Below are 21,611 nucleotides of genomic sequence, written 5' to 3'. Positions count from 1 at the left end.
GAAAAAAACAGCACGATTCAAATTTTACCACGGCTGATAGCAATATTATAAAAAAAATTGAACAGCCTGTATAAAAAAAACACCCTGTATATGAGTTTTTTTTTTTTTTGTTTTTTTTTTTTTTTAACGTTAACACAATATACTAAAATAACGGAAATGATGAGATTATAAGACTTCACTCCAGTTCATGCAAACAAACACACAAAGCGTTTTACAAAATAAAAAAAATAAAATTACCCACTCACCGTACAATAACTAACTACTAACTACAGAAGCGAGAACAGACAAAACCACGTAATTGGGCGCCAGTGTAACCTCCACCCGTTTATTCCCACCTAGGTAGGTGATTAATAAAAAAAATAAAACGGGTGTGTACCTTCAAAATTTATATTATATAAAAAAAAAAACACAGCCGGAGGCACACGAAGATTTATGGGTCGTGGATTACAACTTTGTCTGTAGTCACCTCTGCAGGGATAGGTACCCCCCTGTAGTTGTGGCGGGATTCCGCCGCTGGCCGGAGATGGAAGTAGGCCGAGGTTCAGTGCTGAGCTGTACGGTGACTTCACCGGTGATGGAGATGGCGCGCACGTGCGACTGGTGACTCGGATGACCTCGGTTGGTAGGCAGGCCCGAACGCGAGGATGCTGCTGGCTCCTTAAAGCCGGAAGAAAAAAACCTGGAAATCACCGTTCGAGCTAATCAGAACTCGGCCTAATAAATTCCGTGCTGGAGTACCACCGTCGACAACGAGGAAGCGATACCTATCTAAATGTAGTAGTATTGACGTGGCGGTACTACCCAGAACGGAGTTTACACATAAAGCAGTTTAACGGAAAAAAAAATACAAACATAAAATTACGGTTATGGCCGTTGAGATATTTAAATTTTGAATAAAAAAATATTATTTTACTTGCAGGTAGATTGAAGCAATAATTTTATTTGAAACTACTACTTTACTTAAATAGTGTTAGCTCATTAGCTTGGTGAATTAAGCAACATAAAGCGAGTAACACAGCACAGTAACAAACGAGTGGCAAAGCAAGACAAAGGTACAGTGGCACATAGAACATAATAAGCTGCAAATAAAAAGAAACATATAACAAACAACTATATGATCAAGATGGGTGAATTGTGTGCTATTTAAAACTTACCCTAATTCGGGATCTTCACAACAATATTAAGTGCAAGTATTCAACTTGAACACTCTCAACTTATTTTTTTTTTAAATTTGAATTTAACGGCCGTGTCTGCTAGGACGCTTGACAGGACGGAAAGTGGTCAGAGGTAACACGCTCGCATCAGCCTAGGAGCGACTGGCCAGTATGTCCCATCTCCCTCAATCGAACTCATTCTTGGTTCGTTCGGTTCATTCGGCGCGTTCCAAAACACGCGTAAACAAAGAACAATGCATTCATTTTCATGTTGTTATTTTATTTTTATTAATTAAGTTTTGCACAGTTATAATTGATTTTATTTATTTTAATATTATTATTATTATATATTTTTTTCTATGTTTTGTTTTATGTATTAGTTAGAATTTAATAAATATACCCACCGCTGCCAACTATAATATGAACAATATGTAGGTAGTTCAATTTATAATTTGTAGAAACAAAACATGATTATTCATGTAACGTTCCGTTACAAAATACAAATTTCTGAATTGCAATCGTTTTAAGTCGTTGAAAAATTGTTTTTTGGCGCCATTTGCAAAATTCATCTATGCAAATTTAACTGCAATTAAGAATTTACGACCATTTTTCATTTCATTACTCATTATATTACTAAAGTAAATACTTAATGTCGGCCTCTACATTGAATAGTATTACGATGATTAATGTTTGGCAAACGTTCCTACATGAAACAAATCAATAAATGTAACGTCTAATTGATCGGATGTCCTTACAAGTGTTGTGAGAATGTGAGCGGCGCTGTCCACATTATAAATCAGATAGTTTTAATTACAGATGCTCTATGGACAAGGTCACGTTGTGTTAGCTTGTTTCTCTTATTACGCAACATACAGATTCATAATATTTACTTTTCCTTAATCGTTTTAATTGATTAGCACACTCTGAGAGGCCGCAACATATTACAGACGGAGTATTTGCAATAAAATCGTTACAAATATTACGTTGATTTCGATTTTAAAACATCATTTAAATACCAAACACATTATGTGTAAATATGAATCATTTTTAAACTGATTTCATTTTCATAAAACTTAAATAGCATAAATTATACCTCAATTTTTTTCGATGTTTTTTTTTATGATATATGTATGAAACCAAAGGCTGGAAAACAATGCAATTCAAACGAAAAACGATGTCACTACTTAATTTAAATTTGATTTAATTATGACAGAGGGAGTAGCAATGTTTTCATGGGACAAACGGAAGATATTTGAGGTTAAGGCAACACTCCATATAGAAAGCGTTGACCATTTTTATATGAATACCAACATACACCTACCCCATCAGCATCCAACAAGGTTGCGACGCCTCGGGGTGCGCGTGCGCAGGTCGCATGTCGCCTGCTCGTAAACTGCACGCCGCGGGCCGCCGCATATTATAGCAAGCTTTATTTTATACTCATTTAGAGATCAACTCGGTTATCCTTCCACGGTATCATAAACTTAATAACTTAGATGCAAAAAAGCCAAATGCTGTTAGTGAATATATGATAAAGGTAACTAGATGTATTCTACAATTATCTTGATCGATGTTCTAATAACCCTTAATATTCTCGTAACAAGTCAGTCAAAATCAAAGAGTTTAAAGAAATTCTATTTTCGGAAGTTAAATAGGTACCGCCTACGTACTTCTGGTGAAAGTGGGACTAGTGTCCATGACCTTGTCAACGATCGTGTGTGACCTATATAGGTGGTGTAATTGGTAATTACTGGTACTATTAGCGGTAAAACTATAAAACGTTGCTACGTAGGACAAGGACTATCGAGCTTATTAATTTTACTGAACAAGTGTAAACTTTAAAAAGGTGTTAATAAGGATGAAAGAAAGAACACTACACCATGTCATGTTTATAGTGTAAAAGTTAAGTGATCACGAAAATCTTCAAGTTATAGCTTTAACAAGCTGAAAAATTTAACGACCGAAAAAAACATCTTTAGAATTTCGATATCGTTGAAACCGCAAAGTTGAAAACTGCAGTAATTGAAGAGATTAAACAAAATAACACAAATATAATCGCATGTAAAACACTAGTCCCGGGGCGATGTGCACCGACATGCGACTCAGAGTTAACGCGGATCAGTCGCGTGCGCATACCACTAAGTAATGTGGCTGGGCTTTGGGTTACACCACGAACACTAGGGATTTGATACATTTTTGAATGGCTGGTAACTTATAAGGACGGAATAAAAGAGGTTGTAATAATGAATCTATCAAAATATGTAACTCTTGTTATTGGAAAATTTGTGAGCTTAATTTATTTTATTTTCCCCTGAAATTTGAATCGACCAGGATGGACCAGAACCTCTGTGTTCATTTTTCAAGCAGTTAGGTTCAGATGATCAAAGCTTTCGAAATTATTCAACGCTATGTTCTAACAAAATTACTCCACCACAAGAAGCGCGAAGGTTTTCGCGGTATAACCTGACAAAGTTGGCATCACCAAAAGATATGCGCAAGTCATCCGCATATCTCTGACCCGTGCGTGTCAGCCCTCTGCACCTGTGAGGACCGCCCCCGGACAACATTACCGTATTTTATAACTATTCCACGGAACATGTTCACGCGATTTCGAAGAACGCACGGAATTTCAATGGGCTTCGATTGACCGGCGGGGTGATGTTAGGGTGCTAGGGTTAGTGTGGAACAGGGTTCCATGTGTAAAAGGTATTAGCATAACAGATCAGCTGTCTGCTGGAAAAATACAAAAAAAAATCTCTTGAATTTCTTAGGAAATATCTTTGGTACCTTGGACCACCTGCCCGTTTCTTTAAACAAAATAAAAGACAGTTTATCCCTAAGTGATTTCTACTAAGTCAACTATGAAATGAATACATAATTGTCAACAATTAAACGTACAAACCTTATAGAATGAATATGGTGACTTGCGTCATGACAGGTACAGAAAAAAGACGACCAGTATCTAGGTACCTAAGCAGATACTATGACATCATGGAATTAGCTCAGGTTGTGAATCAGCTTAGCATTATACTACGTATAGTTAGTGAGTACCATAAAATATGCAGTATATTGGTTCTAAATTCATTCAAGCATTTGTATTTTACAAACCTAAATAACTTTAGGTAGGCCAAAGTAACACCCACGCTGAAATATTTCAAACCTCAGACCAAGGACAGATGAACAGTCAAAGTCTTTCATTACCAGGAATCCATTAGTTTAGTAGAATCTGAGATGATTGGAAATATAAAAAAGGTCTCATTTGAGTTATAGTCTCTTCATACACATTTGAAATGATAGTACAATGGCTTTTATAACCCAGTTCCTGAATGTCGGACAAGAAACTTTGGTTATATTACACAAAATCATAATGATTAGATCTCATAATATGCGTAGAAAACGTATTAAACAAACAGGTAATAAGGACTTGTTATGATCACGAGCTCTCGATCGCGGAATGCAACAATTTACTCTATACGAAGGCAATTAAAACGAACGGCAAAATAAATCGCCGACACTTCAAGATCGGGCGCCGGCGATACGTAACACGACGCAATCACATTACATGATATTATAACATGATTAATACTAGAGGTCGCTTAGTTCAAAGATCAAATGGTTGTTGCTACATAAAAGTGAGGAGAGATGCTTGTGAAACCGATGGAGCGTCGCCAGACGGTGAAGTGTCTGGGAAACTGGATTACGGTATGTGCTGTGTGATACTGGTATCTGAACAGTTAAATTATAGAAAAAGATATATCTTTTTTTTTTTCAAAATCAATTTCTAAGGGAGTAATATTAAACGATACGACTAACCTCAGAATAAAACGAGCTATAGCTATAGCTTAAGGTGAACTACGCGGTAAGATGTAGCTACGTACTACATCCTATCATGTTTATATACTTCTGTTTCAGGATATTGGACATCACCACCCGCCCCCTCCGGTAGCGCGCGAGCAGTCACGTCGAGCGTGATCCTTCGAGATTAATGACACGCCGATCGCAATCTCTTCCGCGTGCCACGACCACCGACGTATGGAGCCGGCGCTGCACGACCGCTGCACTCATTCACATTTCATTGTTCTGATCTAATGAACTTCCTAACTCACTTATTGATTGTTCTAGTCCAACTGTTGTGGAGAAACTGTATTCCTTTTCAATGCTGTCTATTATTCTACTCCATCATCGATACAAATTGAAATACTGTTTTATCTGATAAGCTCATAATTGTAAGGATTATATTTAATGATATTGGCAACACAGGTATGGCAGACCAGTTTTATTGTTTGCTTATCCTCCCACTACGCGTAACCTATAATAATCATATTTAAAACAAAAAATATTAATACATATTAATAAATTATTCAATAAATTCGCTCCGCGATCTATCCGCGCGTTAAAACAGTAAATTATTCGTTTTTACCATTCAGGAGCACGTCCAAATGGTAATCTGTCCAATTAATGTATATCTGTACATAAAAATACAAATAACTGTGTAACAAGTACTTCCGAATTGATATTTATATGTAAAGTTATGCATAATTAGTAGTAAGAATTATGCGGTCTATTTATCAATTATTTAAATGTATATATTTATGTTACACGCCAATTACTAAACATTAGGAACGTTTGTTGACGTGATAATCACTCACATTTATTTGTTGGTAATTATAAGCGCTGAACAAAAACTTTACATCACAATCAGTTAGTCATCGTCAGCTTTATAATTTTGAATGAATCATTTCGGTAGTCTGCCTTCTAATATACTCGTGTGTTTTAGTAAAGTTTTGATTGCTTTATTAATGTCGTTCTTGTAAGTCGAACATACTATCGACAGAAAAGTCAATGAAGATGCCTCAACCAAGAAGCTGCTGCTGAAAGCTCTAAATGCAACTAGCAAAAATAACTTAGGCACCCTGTTAAATGATCTACATCAGAAATGGATATAAATGAAATAATGTAAACATGTATAGGATCAAAATAGCTGCTATACCGTTTAAAAATCGAATTATTTTTAAAACTATGCATTAAAAACCAAAAAAAAATATTATTAATTCCTTTATCAAAGCGTAGCATAGTACTAATATAGCGCAAACGTTAGCAATAATGGCACACGTTGAGTCACAGGTGCACAACTCAAGATTTATTGAGACAATTGTAATTGTGGCCATCGATAAACACCTCTTGTTGCCAGTAACGTGAGTTCCTGGTAAAACTAATGATATGACGCCAGCCTAGCATTACACGGGAATGTTTTAATGAAGCTTATTAAATAGTTGAAGAACTAGGGAAGTATAAATGTCTAGAGTTTTGAAGAAAAAAAAGGTAACAGTTCTAAATAGTTCTACTCTGATTTAAATACATGCAATATCCTTAAAACGATCCCATTAATCGAGACTTAAGAAAACAATGCAAATTGTGTCGACATACTTACATAGGAAACTGTATGATCATAAGATTTTATGACACTTATTTATCACATCTTCACTCTTCCATATCAAGACAGGTTATCTTCTAGTTTCCGGTAAACGATTCAATCAATAAACCACACAGCCTGTTATTAACGACCTCTGCTGGTCATGTTTCTCTTCCAAGTTGCGTTATACTGCACAATATGGTTCTCAACTGTTTACCTACATTCATTTCGACGTACCTTCCTTTTTCCGGACATCGAAGTGATGTCTGATCGAAATTATATGTGGCCTCCTTAGAGACCTACCATTCACAAATCCTTAAATTTCTTTCTATTCGACGCATAAACGACAAATGGGCTGTCAGTAATACATCTCGCTAAGTCGTGGTAATCTCTCAGTGTGGGCTAACGCTGTTAATCTCTAGAACTAGGTTAATCAGTGGTAAAGGTAGTTTGATAGAGCCGCTGGAAGCAAGCGGTGAGCCCTGACCGACTGGCATGATAACATTTTGTTAGCCAAACATGGAACTCCTAAAATACTGCTAAAATATACAACTGTCTCAAAAGATCGATTTCTGATTGCGAATTTATCATTCGGTGTAGTAACGCTGCTGGTGACTTGGTGCTTTTTCATGACATGTTGCCATTCTTGGTGGGGTACAACTTTTTTTCTATTTTAATGGTTTTCAAATGTAAACAAGACGAAGTATCGAATCGTCTTTATTATTACCATGATCCCTTTATTTAGGAGCAAAAGTTTGTTTGCAAAATGCTAATAATAACATTTACCATTTTACGTATGAAGTGTCATTTCCTAGATTTATAACCATAAATTAAATAAATGTTTGCGTAACTATTTTATAGGTGTAACGTTTCTGATATAAAGACAGGTACTACGCAGCGGTGCGCCGGCGCAGCTCCTTCAAGGCCGAGACGCTCCCCGCGACTCCTGCGCACAACAACACATTCAAATAAATAGTACCATTTGAAATAATATCGATTATGTTTATTAGTTTTTTGTAACATAACAACATAATAACAAAAAAAACTTAGGAAGACAGATCTTTAAGACACAAATAATTTAGTATTCAATAACATTGAAAAATTATGAAAAGTCATTGCGGAAAACTTAAAAAAAAAACTATCAATTTTACAAAAGTTTTATAAAACATTTAACGTAGAAATATATTTAAGCTCAATTGTCGAAGATTTATGGTCACCTTATATGGAAGGCAATTCAACCACTGAAAGTTTTGAAACCTGCTCGACCATAACTAATTCAGAAAATAGTCTCACTAATTTAACATTATCGAATGTAATCGGCATTTACCAAACCATTACTACCTGACCCCACAATCAAGTACTAACCACAGCTTTCTAACCACCATTAATTACGGACGAAATAATATCGGTTCAGTCTATCCGTCTTAATAAATTAGAGGAAGTTATATAGCCCGGCCTGAAAAATGCGCGCGATATATTGCCTGGCAGGGGAGCGGGGGGGGGGCTGAAACAATGGGGATAGTGAGCTGTTCCAGCTGTAAGGAGGCTGATTGCTGCCTTCGATCCGACATCGATCCTAGTAATGCTTTGGGGGATGAGCAAGTTATAAGTGATAGCGGTATAAGGGAAAAGTATTCATAGTATCGTGCGTACGTATGACAATCGTCCAAAAAGATTTCATACGAAATCTTTTGCCGTGTTAAAACAACATCTCTATATCTTCAGTCAACTGAGTGAGAGAAAATTGAGTGTTGATAACCTTAAATGTACATACATATACACATCACTTATGTTTTTTTTATCCCGGATAAAGATTTAAGAGGTTCCATTTTCACTACTAAGCTGTTTCTAAGATTTGAAAACCGCCACCTCTTATGTCTTGTATGATCATCGTCGTATCGTAGCGTAATGGGGTGAGCGATTGCGCGTATTTACGCACGCCGGGCACGTAGCGCGCGGAGGAATTACGCGCGTCGATCCCACAGCACCGGATTCGGTCAATGGATGCCTCTCGGGACACCGACCAAACTCCACAAACATCCGATAAGACATTTAAATGGCGGAGTCTGTTTAATTGCCGCAGTCTCTAGTCATTAAATGCGGCTAAATGTCAGTATCAACATGAAACTAACCATTTCCTTTAATAGCTGAGCACTTGACGCAGAAAGTACGTGCGTATTTATAAACGTTAATTACTGAAGTTCAATTTCAAGACGTGTGATAATAATAGACTTTACTTACTTTTCACTCTTGGGAATGAAACCTTAATATTCATAATATAGCTGGTGTCTTTCATTATGGGCAAATATGTTTTTGTTTTATCTTGTAATCATCTCGACACAGTTTAACTTTACCCTTTACCAAAAAACAAACCTCGTTTAAACTTAATTTCATATGGAACATGATTAGATGTTCTATTGAAATAATAGATATCCTGTGTCCAATAACAGGTATAATAACGGTATTACAAATCGTTTTATGGGAAACAAAATGTCATGGATACATTACCCTGACCCACACAGCGACCGCAGTAACTAACAGGCCTAAGATTTACATAAATAATTACAACTGATTCTCAATTACAATTAATTCTCAACTAATAATTACATGACTTTTATCCGTGTATTGGCATACGGTAAATATGGCCATCGAACGAATAGTGGAGGTTAGGAAACTAATGAAGCGACTTATCAACGAAGTATTATCAACCAGTTAAAAGTGTAAAAGCTTTCGGTCAGTTCAAAAAATCTCGATTTCTGGAAATCCAGACAAGCTTGGAAGCATAGAGTCCAGATGACGCAGTAATCTCTAAACTCCAATAAGTTCGGATTCGCCACACTCCAACATTAAACCGATTCAAAACGTGAACCACGATCTAGATTTATACACTAGCGCTAAATAATTGTACACAGGTTTTTGCTCAACTTTTTATTGAAGAGTTTTAATTGAAATTGGGGGGTTATATTAATTACTCGGTGCATCATGGCTGTTTGGGAGCCTGCCACAATATCACGCTTCGAATCTTAAACGGTTCCATTGAGTTTTAATAATAGCAACTACGTAATTTGATCAGGACTGTAGCTTGAAGAGTTAGAACTTAAAACACAGAAAATGTCAAAAACCATTCGCGCATTACCTTGCGAAAGAAAATGCACCAGGAAAAGGCGGTCATAACCGTCAAAGTCAAAACCAAGAGCAGAGCCGCTCAAAAAAAATGTTATTTTGAAAAAATCCCTTCGTGCGTTAAACGCCACCCTGGGGGGAGGGGGAAAGCTGCCCCCTTCTCCCCCCAGTCCGTCCCCGCTGGCAGTAATACCGCTTTATGCAATGTGTACGTGCGTGACAATCACGCTTTATTGCCGGAGACGCGAAATTGAATGGATCCCGGTAGCGACGCGTTTTTTTCCTGGTACTATGACGTTTCGTCTGAAACCAGTTGATCTAATTGTTTCGTTTCTAATATTGTTGTACATTTTTCTACCTTGTCTTGTGATTTTTACTTCCACTAGTAATGTTTTAAATCGATGCAAGTTAGAAGTCACCACTTCTGAAAGAACAAGTGACAAACAATTTTTCGTCAATCATCTGCATTTATAACCTATAAATATAGATCACACGCATTAAATTGTGTTATAAATTCCCTCAACTCGTTCGTAACTTGTTAACATTAAGTTAATGCATTACGCCTATCTCGTGAATGAACATGTTCAAGCTTTTATCTAACTGATATTAGCTCATGCACTGTTGGACGACATTTTAATGATCCGAAAAGGTGACTGATAGACCTGTGTATTATAAACAGAATAATTACATCGAATCTTGGTACTTTAACTTTCATAAGAGCCAGGATAATTACTTTGTCAGGGCTATCATTAAACAAGTGAAGTAATAAACATGATCTTTGTTTGTTTGCTCCACAACCACACCATACTTAGAATAACCTAACTCTGTTTATATTGATATGATTATATTTGAATGTTTAGCAATAAAATGCGATAAAACCTAACGGGGGACAGAGGGCTGTCACAAAAATAACGCATCTTGGAGGAGATGTAGTGCGGTGTGCGTACGTGCCGCGAGCCGCGAGGGTGTGGGTGCGGTGTGGTGGCGCTGCACTCGTGGGGTTCATATATTTATTACCGGTTATGGTATAGATTGGTTTGCTGTGATTTAACTTTATTTTGGAGAACGGATGTGTATCGCGTCTATATTGACTGATATGGCTGTTTTTTTGTTTTGTTAGTGTATTTTCTTCTGGTTTTCGCATTGTATAACATTGGCTTTTAGAATGTCCTCAAACAAGGTTAACAAAATCGATTACCACATAATTTTAACAGACCTGCCATCAAAATTCAGAGTCCAGAATTTCAAATATTAGATTCCAATTGGAATACTCCAAAGAAGTTGTAAAACAAGCGTTCTGCGTGCAGAGCCAGTAAATAAATAACATCAGTCAGTCACCAGGCCCATAGAGTTAAATAAACACTAGACCTTCCCTTAATCTTGAATTATCGATGCGGAAAGCGTAACCATCTATTTTACGAGTGCGCGATACTCTAGCCGCTTTTTACGACTATAATATATATCATGCAGTTGTAGAAGAAAAAATCTATTGGCTGTATCGAGTGGTGTCGGTAACCTAGTGATTTCTGATGTGCGGACGCCGCGGCGCATAGTAATGCGATTCTTACAGTTATTGTGTGACGCAGAATACTTTTACTGAATTGGGTCGTGAACATATACTAGGAGAGTAGAACTTGTCGGGATGGAGCCGAGATAATCCCCAGTTATCTTATGGTGTCTGTGTGCGATTGGGAGTTAACTTGATGTATGCAGCTAATATAGCTGAGACATTGAATGACCAACTCAATAATGCACACTTTTTTACTTAATTGACTGAAAACCCACAGTGCAAACACAACACTTTATTTGGAATCATTATTTTTTGCGGATGTAAACTTGAAACAATACTTCAAATGTGTACTAAATCGTGTTACATTACGTTAAGCGCAGCTAATTAGTCTAACGAAATATTATTGTCATACATCAATATAGTTAGCAGTGATCTGACAGAGGCTGGCTACAGCACATCACTCTGCCTCACGCTTTAATTGCCACAGAGTTATAAACCACCAGATACGTCACAAACATATCCAACACCATGTGTCATGTAATTTATTACCAATATTAAAAAATCAGGTCTACATTTTATTAAGTTAGCATTTGTGGTTATTCCTGTGTTGGAATGTTGCCAGTGACCATACTGAGTAAGTGTACCAATTTAATTCTGCATAAAACGACAATTTACGTTCTACAAATGATAATTTGTGTATTCATATAAATATTTAGTCAACAACTGATAAACGACCAATTAATTGATTTCAATGAATATTTATATTAATCATAAATAATTTGTAAATAACTTTATTATTTATTTTCAACCTAAATTTCAGTTCTAATATTTCTAGGATTATGTTAATGTTGAACTGATAAACGATATTGATTTTATTCTAATCCAGCTCTTGTTCAAATAAGGATCTTTGAGACATTTTAATTATATTCAATTAACCAACGATTACTAAGTATAAAAAAAATGTATAGCACTGATATAGCCACCATTTTTATGCGCTTTTGGACACTTGTGCCAGTTCTAATAGTACTCTGGTCTGCACGATCCCCAAAAGCGGTCCATCATTGGTTAATAATAATTTATTTGTTTGCGTCACAACCGCTTGGTTTATTATTATTGCGGCACATATTTATTGACAACGCACATTTAGGTGCTTATCACAAATTGTACTAAGTAATTATCTATGGTAAAATATGAGCATTGATGAGCAGCGGCGTATCTGTGGTAATTACTGCTTAATTACCTTATTAGTGGACATCGCTAATGTCTGCATCTGAACCTGCTAAATGTAACAAGCATTATATTATAGATAGCGACTCTTATGTTAAATACAAGTATATTCTAGCACAGTGTTGAATATACTTACACAAAAAAAGGAGATAAAGAATACGAAATCTTTTAACAAATTGTTTGCCTTTGGCTAAAGACACACCAATTTTCTTGAAATCAAAACAAATCAAATCGAATTACCTAATAAGGATCTTACTTTAAAATACAATTTAATTTCCGTAGCCACTGCCATGCCAGCGGAAAGGTATATAATGTCCATAAATACTGACTCGAACAAGAATAACTTTAATATTATTACGGGCCTCTCTCACAATATGACAATTAACAAGTCTCTGTTGGCCACAAATCCTTCAGAGCAAGCAGACAGGGCTGTCCAAACCGTTCTTAGAAACGAACCTGTTCCGAGTACATCGCTTAATCTGTCACTAAGAATGTGGTAAGTAGGTTGCACTGGATAGGAATAAACGAGGCATTACTTACTGGGCCGAGTGATTGATGCCCCTTGTATCTGCCTGATAACGCGCTAATTACTATTGTACGAGAATGCTGCGCTGCAACTCTTGTGCTGCGTTTACACTACGCTTGCAAACGAAGCTTAACGTGTTCTTTAAAGTCTTACACCTGAAATAATTACTTTCGTAGGACCCAGGTTAAGAAGAGTGAGTGGCGTCAAGCGAAATCCTCATGACATGAACTTATCATAAGCATGTCTCCAGAGCGGTATTATAAGTGATACCGCTCTAATTATTAGGTAAGCCTAATAATGAAATTGTATCGCTGGCGAAAATAATTTTGCGCATAGAAATTGAAGATATTCCTGTTCTGCAGGTTGAAAAATACCTTAAATATAAAAATATATGATGCCACCAGAATAAAAAAATGCGTAACGTCACTCCAAACAAAAAAATATTTCGTCGTATAAGTACTTAAAATAATAATTATTTTATTTAGTACGAACATAGCTTCATGCGTTCTTAGTTTAGATGACGTATGTAGTATATCAACCTGCTGTATATTTGCTTCATGGTTAAATGTTAGTTAATAGCATAGCATAATAATATGGCTGGTCTTCTAGTTAGCTGCTCATCTCACTTACACGTGTCATGCTGCGTAAGATAAAGATTTCTTTGAATATATGTTGACAAATGTGTCTTTCTTAGTCTCTTCTGGATAAGTGCACAACTTTTCATACGTATAAATAAATAAATAAATAAATGCGGACAACATCACATACATTGTTCTGAACCCAAAGTAAGTTGCTAAAGCACTTGTGGTATGGAATTCAGAAACAACGAAGGTACCACAAACACCCAGACCCGAGACAATGTAGAAATGTGAATTTTTACATTGACTCGACCGGGGATCGAACCCGGGACCTCAGAGCTAGCGACACCTTGAAACCGGTGCGTACGCCACTTGACCACGGAGGTCGTCTAAGTATAAGACTTTTTCGTAAGAGTGTAATGTGTTTTGCCGTAAGAATATATTCTAATTCACTACCAGTAAAGTAATTTCTTAACTACAATGTCAAACTAGCTATTATCGGCATCGACAACAACAACTTTATCAATGAGCCTGTCTAACAGTTAACTAGCCCTCTAACCTCGCGTCAGAGCCTGTACGAGGTAATCACTGCGCATGCGCCGACAGCACTTGCGCGTGCGCGCTCATTATGATACTAATTATTTAATGAAATTATTTCGGCCGCCCGCGCCCGGACCAGCGCCCGCGGCTCTGTTAGCTTCTATGGAATCATACAAAGAATATGTAGGATGAAGAAGGGGCAAAAATTGAAATACGTTCTTCTAATTACCTATGATCTATGAATTTATGTGTTAAAGATTAAAAGAGCTAATTATTTATTTAAATCATCATATCTATTTGCCAATTCCTGAGAATGTGTTTTGCACACTTAAACTGCAATTTATACGAAGTAAAATATTGTTGCAAACAACTCCGTGACAGTGTAAAGCATAATGATAATACATATTTAACTTAAACAAACATTGCCGTATACAATTCTAATAGCAGACAATTTAGCTATTAACTTACTGACATTTCAATAACAAGATAACTATATATTTTTTATTAAATACTAACAAAAAACCAGTAGCAACAATGTTGAGAACATACAAATCATAGAGCGATTACATAATAATAAGTTGCATCGTGTCTGTCAATCACCTGTCGCGCGCGTCACGTCTGTTCCGCGGCAACTAGTCTATCAATAGCATGAGGCTGGAAGATTTTACGTGTTGTCAGCTGTATTATGGGCAATTATATAGTGATATATTATTAGCAAACTAAAGGAATTCAGTCAATAGAGTATCGATACTCCATTGATGACATTTTGGAATCGCACACCTAGAGTCATTGGATTAGTAATTCACTTTTCTAAAACGCTTTTTTAGGCATAGGCGCTGGAAATTTAATCTTGATTTATTAAAAGTCTTGCTAAATAAGGACTGTAGGTCAGAAGAAAATAAAAATGCATTTTCTGATCATTACAGATGTTATAATCAGGAGAAATACTTAACTAAGGTAAGACAAATATTTAATTAACTTATAAGGCACTTGTAATTTGGAAAAAATACAAAATCAGATAAGCTACAAGACTATTTCTCGATTAGTAACACTGATGTCACAGCTGAACAATTTCTTCTTACCTTAGATTCCTTTATTTAAATGTTGACAATTAGAATAACATTACCTACAATCTACGTAACATCATAAGCCGCACTTGTAATTCAGAAGACGTCGTTACAAACAAATAAGGAAGAGAAGTTTATGTTGCAGGTGATGGATAGAGCTGCGCAGCTTCCCTGGGCATCACCTTATTTATGTTCGGGGCCAGGATTAATGTGTATCGTATGCACGTGATTGATGCTCGCCTGGTACTTAATGCCGCTTATACTCATATTATTCAAATACCTGCCTCATTACCAGTTGTTAATGGTTTGCAAAGCTTCACTTTTGATTCAATTTCTGCGAGAATTTATGTTAACTTGTGAGGAAAATATTTCAAAACACCGTTTATTTATTTTGAGATTGTGTTTTATTTGGGCAAAGTAGATCATCCCCTAAGTACCACATTATTTCTTCCAGTCTCTCGTAAATGTCTTCTGAATTGCATCAAAGCCTTAAAATCTTTAAAGTCATTAAATCCCAAAATGGCGTCACATAAAGTCGCTTTACTTTCCTAACAAAGATATTAGGTGGCGCACTAAACCCTTCAGACTCAACCCTTCGCCGGGTTCATTCGCCGCTCATTACAGTAGGGTTAAGATTGAGCCCGGGCCTTATAGACCGATGCAACTTGCAGTATTTTAAGCCAAATTAAAGGAAATTTACTTGGTGAGTTATTAACGTTTTTAGGGAGGGTGTCTGTAGGAATGTTCATTTGATTCGCTCTTGTTAACAGTTGGAGTGCGGATGGTTACTAAGTAGTCAACATTGCACCACAAGTAAATACTTTAAGTAAGAGTGGAGAAGATTTTAAGAGCCTCAAAAAGTGGTATAAGCATATGTGGTAATCGTTTAATATGCGTTGTATAACTTTAACTACACTACTTAGCGATACTGATTAACATTGACCACACGCTAATATACGAGTAGGAGACCTTAGTATTTAGGTGGCAAAAAATACGTAATTGTCGTTTTATCAAAACTGAGATCATTGTTCAATAAGTTGCTGATAATAAACAAGTGTGGCACTTCACGATTCTTGACGTTGTAAATACGCAAACAACTAATTTACAATGAGATGAGGGATGTAGGCCGGGAGACAGCGTCTCTGTTGCCTTATGTAGCCAGAAACATATTTAATACAGTCTAACTGTTTCAAAATTCTTACAAGTTTTAAATTCTAATACTTGTTTAAGTAGCTTTTGGAGTTGAGAGGTCTCTAGCGTGAGATGTGTTGTTCTATTAATGTCGACAAAATATTTGAATTTATTTTCGATTCTCACATTCAAAACTGCTGAAAGAGACTTGTATGAGAAAAATATTTGTTTCAAGATTGATTGTTATACTTTACGTTCGTATAAAAATGATGTTTAAAAATTAGTAAGATTGTTTAGTTGTACATAATTCTGCCGTAAAATTACGATCTATAATATTAAGTCAGGTAACATTCGACACATAATGGCGATGTTAATTAAGATTGAGTCGACTTACTAATTTATGTGTCTATAAATAATCTGTGGAAATTATCTAAAATTAACCTGATACGTTCATTATTCAAACCGTGCGTAAGTGTTTAATTTAATTAGCACTTAATTAGTTTCGTTTTGTATCTCACTGAAATCTAGACTCTATAAAGATGTTAATTTACTCTAATTATTGTTTATTTAGTAAGTGGTTTTACAGAAAAACCTAATGAACACTAAATTATAACAAAAACCAGTTGGACATCAGAGAAAAGTAAAAACAATAAAGAAGGCAAAAATTGTAATACGTCACTTGTCTCTATATGAAGAAACGACGTTCGATATCCACATTACATTGTCAAATGTTACCTATCTCCTGTACTAACACACAGGGTGTTATAAATCTCAAGGCCCACGGCGCGCAATAAATAAGGGCGCCGCCACACCTGGCGGCTTGACGGACTCCTACGAGCGCCGCGCCAGCGCCCCGTCGCGGCTTGACGCATTGCCGCCGGTGTGATATCGCCCTAATCCAGTGTTTACACTACCTGTTATACAGGTACAGGTATTGAGGCGAGATAAAGCTATACTTAATCATGTTGAACACACAGCAACACATATAATGAGCAACATCTAGAGTTTTAGTACTTATCCATTTTGTCCCTTTATCATAAAGAGAGCTCAAATAACATTGTGACGTGTTAGCTCCCATACTGTAACTGCAGCTCTACATGGCTCGGGGCTACCGCAACTCGAACTAACCTACTTCTAGTCTAGACTTCATAACTAACTTAACTGGCACTCAAATTCTCCTCCGAGACCTATCTCCATAAACAAACAACGGTCACCAATAAAATCACGTAGACGACGTCTGCCATTAAAATAAAGTAAGAACACATCCTGAGTGGAGAGCGGGCAGCAAGCAGCAGGCAGCACGCAGGTAGGTGACTTGTATAAGTATAATAGTAAAACAATAAAGCTTGTTTAACGAGACGCGTCATAAGCAACACCCACCAGCCGCCACACAAATCGCATTACATTATTTGTAAGCCGTCGAACGCGAATTGGTACCCGTCCGGTATCGGTCCCGGCTGACTTATTACGGATGTGTATTTCAATTGTATTTACGTCCTGAGCAAATAGGTGTGAGCTGGTCTGAGAGCTCATTATGTGGTGCCGCTCCGGCTAATGAACGGAACCCGTGATGGAAACGCCGACGCCATAACATTGTTACTCGTAAAAAATGATTCCGACGTTTAATAAAGGAAATACACGCAATATTTCACGTTTAATAGGAAGAATAACAGCTCGCGTTGGTTTCTTGTAAGAGACATCACTCCTAGATGAGCTCATAAACAACCTGTTCTAATTATAGCGCGGGCAATCTTTAGGACCTATATGTAAGAAGCAGTGTTTCCACGCAGCTGATAGCAATCACGCGACATCGCCGGCTGGCTGTAATCCCCAACAGCATCAATGTGTTTATGTCGTAATGGTGATTAGTGTCATTAATAAAATTTATCCCGTGAGCATGTGTATGTACCTACGATAACTTTACCTAGAAGTAATGAGGTGATATTTAATTAAACGTACTTTGTGTTAAAGCACCTTGCGAGCAATTACAGATACAACCAGCCATTAAAGCCATTTGCGCCCCGATATTAATGTGGTCATTAATGTAAACAACAATCTTCTGAATCGTGAATCCCGCCGTAGGAAACTTACCGCGCTCGGCTGCCAACAGACTGTTATTTCTACATCGAAGGCAGAACTCGTCGGACCAAATACGGGGATAAACAACAATAAAATAGAATGATTTATCAACAATACATAGACGCAGATAGAAGACGCAATGTAGGGCGTGTGTTGGTGCCAGGCCCCGCGAGCGCCCGAGCGCCCGAGCGCCCGCTTCCTACACCACGTGTCACCCGAGGAATGTAGGCTGCGGAATGCGACTGACGCCGCGCCAACAGCCAACATGTTGGTGCCACGCAACACACGACCAACGCAAAACGCACTCTAATATACATTACATTTAATATGTAATTGCTATCAACAGTAATTTAATAATTGTTGATTCAAACATTGGTTGTATAATCTGAGAGACTAACGACATGCGAATAATTGTAGACTATTTATATGTTAATATGTTAATGTCCGCGAAATTATAGCCGATAGCCAATCGGAAGTCGGTTAAGGCCGTTTTTTGTACAATAAACCTTATAAAAGATCTCGCCGAGTTTTTTTTCTAATATTGGCACATAAATATTGCCCAATGGTTATTTATAAGAATGTAATTAGAGATGGTTGGCATCGTTTCAAAATAGGCTGTTTATGTGTAAAGCGGGTCGCGGGCCGCCTCGAGCTCGCCACTCTGCGAAGATCTGGCGTCGTAACTTATAGCAGAAACATTGAATTATTGGTAATTTTATCTGCAGATGTGTTCGTTGATTATAATTAAAGATAAGGTAGTATGCGCTTTATCATTTTACACATCTGACACAACGTAAATTTAAGTTTGGACATCTTATAGACATTTGAACCTGTCTAATCCTAATCAGCAAACAAAACAAGTAAGCATATCGACATCTTAACTTTTACAATTAACAAGAAATCATACAAATGTAAATCATCCCATCATCTAAATAGAAAGTAACCAAACCTTCAAACTTTTCCTAAGCCTCCGGAATCACTTTCAAATTCAATACCCATACCGTTTCCATACATTCCAGAAAGCGATCTCACAAATCATATTTTCCATAAACATTTTTTTAACAGTGACAAACAACGGTACTGCGGGACAACATCTTCTATAAATAACGTGAGTGATATTTATTTTTATTGCTTAGATCTGATGCAGATAGAGCGGTGAAAGGCCACCAGCCGACGCGAATACCGTATGGCGCTAATACTGTTGCCATGGTGACAACCATGTAGGCCATGTATCAGAAGATAACATTGCTGCCAGTTATCTAGAACTGATTTTTTTATGCTATAATATATTCAGTTCTCTATACTTGCCGTGCTAACTTAAAAACGTTGTATGGAAGACTATTGATGACAAAATTTGAATAATGACGGTCATTAAGTTATGACTGTTCTGACAACCAGAACCAGTTCTTTCTGCTCCTTATTATATGAAACTCGTCTTTGGACTGGCCTGAAACATTTGTAACAAAGATGGGGTATAAGGAGAATATCGGGAGCTATCGGGGACAAATCATGCAACCGATACATGCAAAACAATATTTAACTAAATTTAGGAAAACCAGAACGGAGGAGAAATGAAAAATTATTAATTAAGAACTTTAAATTATAAGTCGTGCTTTATGTGACGTAGCGTAATGAACAGTTAATAAACACGAATCTAACTTCTAATCCAAAAACAAGGTCACATAACTCGTACCTTATTATATCAGCTGATTTCACTCCGATGTTTGTTATCACACAATCCGACACCGATGTATTAAAATACCGCTACTTGGTCATAAAAATATTAATTATGCAGATCCCTGAGCTATAACTCCACTTACTTAACTACATTAACGAGACATCGGTATGCTCATAATAAAACACGTGCTTCTTGTGATCGACTTCAAGATGAAATTAAAGTTTAGATTATCGTGTGGATCGCAATACATAGTCGAATATAATAAATGCGGACAACATTACATACCTACATTATTCTGAACCCAAAGTAAGTTGCTAAAGCACTTGTGTTATGGAATTCAGATAGAACGAAGATAGTTACCACAAACACCCAGACCCGAGACAATGTAGAAATGTGAATTTTTACATTGACCCCACCGGGGATCGAACCCGGGACCTCAGAGCTAGCGACACCTTGAGACCGGTGCGTACGCCACTCGACCACGGAGATCGTCAAAATCGAAATCGTCAAGTCACCTTAAATTGCAGCGCTATTTGACTTCGCAATGTACTGCAACTTACACGAAGTCTCGCGCCTCGCCTAGGTGTCCAGCTAACACCTGACTGAATTAATTATTATCAACAGATGCAAAAATTACGCACAGATTTCAAGTGTTTCATATCCTATCTAAAGATCTCTTTATCAGCAAGAGATAGCTGATTGCGATAAGCCGACCATAATTTTGTATAAATTGTGCCGTCTATTTGGGAGTAAGATAAAGGATAACTAAAGGATTATTTATTCTATTTATGCTTCTATGTCCTTTGCTTACAGACATTGCTGGATAATTAAGGATATTAATAGAATTCCATTTTTGCCATCAGTTGGTACGTAAGCTTTTGTAACTACTACACTTGATGGTTCAGTTGTTACTTCTCCAAAATAAGCCGCATCTCAAAGCAAGCGAGCCATGAACGTCACAATCAATAAGTTCGCTGTAAAATTGGCCCTAAATCTAGTCCGCCCTTGTTTAATTCCGCTCCACTTCCCAGCTTATAATGGGGAAGTTAAAAAAATAACCATTTCAGGCTCGGTTAGTTCACCTTGTAGGGGTACGACGAGATTAAGGACCACCTATTTAGAGTGGAAAGATTAGGCAATTATACGAAAGAATTGGATTAGAGTTTCAATAGTCTTGCGGGGGTGATTCAAGTGTGCCGTGTTTGAAGTTCGGGTTGGCTTCACACCAGATATTAAAAACAAACTTTTATTGTTACCTATTAAAACAACCCGTTGCGATGTTTCATAAGAATCATGAAACAATTGTTTTTTTTAGAAACCAATGTATACCAAAACCATAGTTACAAGAAGCTTTAGGTTATAAAACCGCTAGGCGTAATATTGTTATATTACATCTTCGAATAAAATAACTTCAGTCTGTAGTAATAAATGATGAGACTCAAACTAGTTTGCTTTCGACATTCCAAAACGACACTAATTAACTGCCACAATCAAGTCATCAATACTCTCCACATATTAATGTTGAGACCAAATTAAAACAATTAGTTTAATTACAAACAAACAACCGACATTGAGAAACGAAACA

Source organism: Trichoplusia ni, chromosome 6, assembly GCF_003590095.1.
Source record: "Trichoplusia ni isolate ovarian cell line Hi5 chromosome 6, tn1, whole genome shotgun sequence".
NCBI lineage: Eukaryota > Metazoa > Arthropoda > Insecta > Lepidoptera > Noctuidae > Trichoplusia > Trichoplusia ni.
Note: the sequence above shows the minus strand (reverse complement) of the source record.